General features: G+C 39.4%; 1 long non-coding RNA gene across 1 annotated transcript; it reads left to right on the top strand.

Moving 5' to 3' along the window:
- Positions 1 to 806: 806 nt before the first annotated feature.
- LOC138741856 (uncharacterized) lies at positions 807 to 3,214 on the top strand. Its single transcript, XR_011343821.1, has 4 exons — positions 807 to 892; positions 1,875 to 1,976; positions 2,092 to 2,170; positions 3,051 to 3,214. It is a non-coding gene; the product is annotated as an uncharacterized lncRNA (long non-coding RNA).
- Positions 3,215 to 5,130: the final 1,916 nt, after the last annotated feature.

A 5,130-nucleotide genomic window follows, 5' to 3' on the forward strand; every position in this document is an offset into this window, starting at 1 on the left:
ACCATGCACTTCTGAGGCAAGAATGGCTCATGAACAAGTGGAAGCCACTTCTGATTCCACTGTTTCCATCTCTTCTTACCTACTCCTGTACTCAACTATTTTTTCTCTCTCTAACACTTCTTCCCCCTTACCCTTCCTAATGATCTTTCCCTTCCACCTGTCTTTTATTTCTGTCCCTTACCCCATCGCATTTGGGTTCGTCTCCCAAATTCTTTCCCTCTTTAGCTATGTAATTTCACCTTTTTATCTTAGTCGTGATAAACGGTTCAGACCCAAAACAGTGAGTGACCATTTCTACCCGCGGATGCTGTCAGACCTGCTGAACTCCTCCAGCAATTCTCTGTCTGCTCAAGATGGCAGCATCTGCAGGTTTTGCGTTGCCCCGTTAATATCTTAAATATCATGGTTTGAATGGCGTTCTTCATTCATAAAAGGGTCCTGCATAATACATTTATCTGACTTGATTGAAGGCATAGTTCCAAAATGTTCTTGATTTACAATTACTCCCCCAAATAATCAAAACTTGTTAAAACAAAGCTGTTAATTTGGTTTAAATATTAAGATGTGATAATCCATGGGGTCTGTTATTTTATCTTTCCTGAAATTTTACTGGTAAGCCACACTGGGGAAGAGGGAGGACACTACTGCTAGCTCTGGAAGCCTTTTAACAGCAGTCCAAGATCGGAGTTATGATGTCATAATCAAGGGAATTTTTCATGGAAGCAGAATTGACTTTAGTGTAAAATCAGTAAATAAAGAGAATTAAGGATTTTAGTCTGAAGCTTGTGTTATTTTATTAAGTGCAATGAAGGAAAATTAATGCTGCCATCACTAGTTGATTTATCTACATTTTTAGCTCTGTTCGAGAGAAGAGTCAACCTCCATTTTTGAGGTAAATATTAATTTGCATCTAAACATTTCTGCATGAGCACAGCTTCGAAGAAAATATTAGCTGAACTTCTTACGGGGAATGGCTCCAAAAATGAATTTCTCTAGACTGGTAACTGATTGTAATCTTTAATGCAGGCTCTCAAGGTCACAGAGGGCAGGAGGAAATGGCAGTTTACTTTTAAAAATAATGTTCATTTGCATGTTGTTGTTGTTTCATAATTTTGCTTCTTGGAACAATAAAGAAGCCTACTGTTTACTTTGCACTTTTCATGATCTCAGCATTCCCAAAGAGTTGTGTAATGCGCGTCGAAAGAACCAAAGACTTGTTGATCCAAACCAAGGCTTTTATTAACTAAAAGACTGGAGCGTATCACAAGGAGGTCAAACAGTCCGGAATAACATGGTCTGGCTAGGAGCAATCCTTTAAGACCTGCCCGTCAGTGTGGCTACACTCTCAGCCAATCACAGTCATCCTACACGACCATCTGTACATAGACACATTGGTGATAGAATCTGTACTGTCACAAGTTGTAAAATCCTTTTTGAACTGCTCTCTGCTGAAGGGTAAGAATGATAGTGCAGCAAGCCACTATAATGAGCAAACTTATGGTAACCAAATAATATTTTTAGCCATGTTTCTGAGGGATAAATATTAACTGGGTACAAAGAAAACATCTGTTCTTCTTCAAAATAGTGTCATGGGATTCTTTACATGGACAGCCAGATCTCACTGTAACACCAGTTTGCTCTTGTTACATTCTCTCAGTACTGTAGTGGAGCATTAGGCTACATATTAGGCTCAAAGTCTCAAGAGTAGGGATGGAATCTCCAAATTCTGGAGAGTTGTGAGGGTGCTACATTGAACCTCATACGGAAATGGAATATAGATTTTACATCATATGAATTTTAAACAAGCTGCTTAGGTGTTGTTAAATACCGCATATACTCATGTAATCATCAAATTTTTTGGATCACTTTTTCAGGCCAAAAAAGAGGGGGTCAATTTTTACACGGGTCAAACTTTTGACCTCGTAAATACCTGCGCTGTTCAAGACGGCAAGAACTTGGATGGTTGGAATTTGATGGTAAGCCCACGGTTGGCGTATTGGGAATTTGGATGCGTGGGAGTTTGGGGGGGAAGTCGACTATTACACGGTATCAACAATTACACATATTATATGGTACTTCTTTCTTCCTCAGGGCTCACATGCAAGTTTTCCTTGGAGATATCTTTTGGAATTGTGCTGGGGCAACTGACTGGAGAAAATTCAGGGTGATGGTATGCCTCTAACATCCTTTCCTGCAGCAAAGGAAATTTCTCAATGTTGAGGTCACGTAACAATTTGAAAATTAATTGGCACATACCACTTTTGGCCTGGTGTGATAATATGTTGGGCTTTAATATGGCATTTGGATCACATCGATTAGGCAAATGAGGGAAGTGCCTGAACTTTTTTTTGGAATATTTTATTTATAGATTTTCCACACAAACTTCAACATTTGTCAATTTCATCAATATCATTATCAATGATACCCACATTAATAACATTTTGCATTTGCAAGTTCCTTACAGTCTTCTCATGGAGTTTGAGTGTTGCTTTTTTTAATTCCCTTCACCCCTGAAACACCAAACTAATTATACTTGTACACAATGAAAAACAAGACACAAACAGCAAAGGTGTGAAACTTGTATTTGGGGATTTATGGGTTTGTCGTGCCACGGCAGCCAGCATATAGAGTGCCTTCCTTTTCCCATAGTTTTCCCTGGCTAGAATAGGATGGACCCCCTCCACTCCCTCACCAATGGAGGGGCGAATTGGGAGGGCAGAGCAAGGCGGTGAGGCACAGTGGTTCACATTACAACTGTGCTTCTATGTTGTTCAAATAGGGCGGCCAGACCTTCAAAAAAGTACCATATTGTTTCCTTAGGTTGTAGGTAATATTCTCCAGGGGAACACAGCTCTGCATTTCTGTGTTCCAATGTCCAATGCTCAAGTAGGAGTCGAACCTCCAGGCAACTGCTATGCACTTCCTGGCCACTGCCAATGTGATCATGACAAATTGAATTTGAAATTTGGATAGCTTCATTGTAAGTCTTTCATCTATTATGTTTCCCAACTGGGTCCTGTGGAAATTCTTTGCCTATAATTTTTTTCCAGGCCTGAACGTTTTTCATCCAGTTGGAGCTTCAACACAGCAAAATGGCATCAATGATCTATCAAAAATCATCACAGAGACTGTTCAGTAAAGATTGAAATGTAGAAATCAAGCCACACAGTAAAAGTATCTTCATGGTAAATAGAGTAGCTCAGGACCAGGAATATTCCCATCTTCATTCCTTCAAAATGAAATGATGACAACTTAAGCAAAATGATGCATGGAGTTGGGGCTTCCTGAGTCAGATGAATCAAAAATCTCTGCTAAACCAACTTCTAATCTCTGATTCTAATTTTTGCAACCAAATGGAGGAATGGCACTGCCAAGATAAAATTTAGGCCAGGACTTTATTACCTCTAGATCTGATTTTTACAATGCATTCCTGTCTCATTTCCCTTGTTCTCACTCATAACCCTGAGGACACCCAGAACCATCTTGGGCCTGTATTAGTTCACACCAGGCCTATACATCTCATCATCTCTGCCCTTGCTGATTATCAAGGCTTTTGATTGAAACCTCCACCTCCTAACATTATCCTTCTTAACCCTTTTTGCCTCTGAGATCTGCACCTCATCAACCCTCTGAGCTGCTCCAGTGCTTGACTTTAGAGCATCCCAAATGTCAGTCACTCCAGTGGTAGCTGCTGAACCTAAGGATCACTCTCGCCTCTCCTTTAAGATTTTGTCAAAACCTGCTGCTTTTGTCAAGTTTTCAGACTCGCTCTAATATCCCTCAAATGGATCAACAAATTTTGTTCAATAACTTTCCCATGGACCAATCTGAGAGATATAAGATGTGTATATACAAATGGAATGCAGCTGTTGCATGAATCTTTCATCATTTTTGATACATAAATTAGAAATATCAGTGGGAGAAGCAGTCTGCCTCAAATTATCGTCACAAAACATACAGATAACACCAAAATGGTTACCATGGACACCAAAAGCACTTTCAGTGAGACAAATGTAGAAAGGACACCTGAAAATGGCACAAAATAAGTGGCATCTCTTCTGGTTTGGAGAATAACAAGACATCAAATGACAAAATGGAATGGCAGGACTTAGAAAATCAGGAGAATTGATCCAAGGTTTGATTGATTTATTTAGATTGTTCTAGAGAAGAAAGTAGCAACCAGAAAAATAACAGTTGGTTATGAGAACTGGTCGACTTTAACCGAAGTGGATTTTGTTGGGCATTTAAAGAGAAAGGAACCCAGTGATTACAGAATTATAGATACAAATTTAAGGGTAAAAATAAACAATCAAAACTGAAAGTTAGCAATCTGGGAGCTGAGCATTATAGATTGCACTTACTAAACAGAATTTAGTATCTGTTTTGCATACACCTACACGGTTGATTTTGCTAATATCACAAGCTGCTCACCTACCTATTGCATATTTGTGTTTTTGACACAGTGTATTGAAGGCTTGAGTGTCTATTTTGCATATTTCTACACCTTTTGTAACTAAAAGTGAAGTTTATTGGAGGGAAGAAAGTTTTCATTGACGCGGTTCTTTTGCAACACGGGGACACAATTAAGCAGCCAGTGCATTATCTTTGTGGTAGAGTCATCTTGTAATGTAGACAGCAGGACAGCCAATATTATGCGGAGCATAATTCATTGATATGAGGCGAGGGATAAATATTGGTCCCAAGTCTTGTAGGTGAAATGGTAACTTAAAAAAAATTATTAGACATGCAGCATGGTAACAGGCCCCTGCTGTCCAAAAAAACCCCATTTTACCTACAACCCCCTGTACGTTTTGAAGGGTGGGAGGAAACTGGAGCACCCAAAGGAAACCCACATGGACACAGGGAGAATGTAGCAAATCTTTACAGACAGCACAAGATTTGAACCCAGTTGCTGTAATAGCGTTGTGCTAACCGCTAAGCTAACCACGCCACTCTTTGAAATAGGGGTATAGCATCTTTTATACTTTCCTGAGAAGATAGATGAGGTTTCAGTTTAACAGCTCAAGTAAAAGGCAGGGCCTCTGACCAATATTAGAGCTGGTTTCTCATGCAACAGCTGAAGGAAAGTTTATTCTAACTATTAAACAATAGTTTACTCATTGCAGGAGT

Source organism: Narcine bancroftii, chromosome 8 (genome assembly GCF_036971445.1).
Source record: "Narcine bancroftii isolate sNarBan1 chromosome 8, sNarBan1.hap1, whole genome shotgun sequence".
Classification (NCBI taxonomy): Eukaryota; Metazoa; Chordata; class Chondrichthyes; order Torpediniformes; family Narcinidae; genus Narcine; species Narcine bancroftii.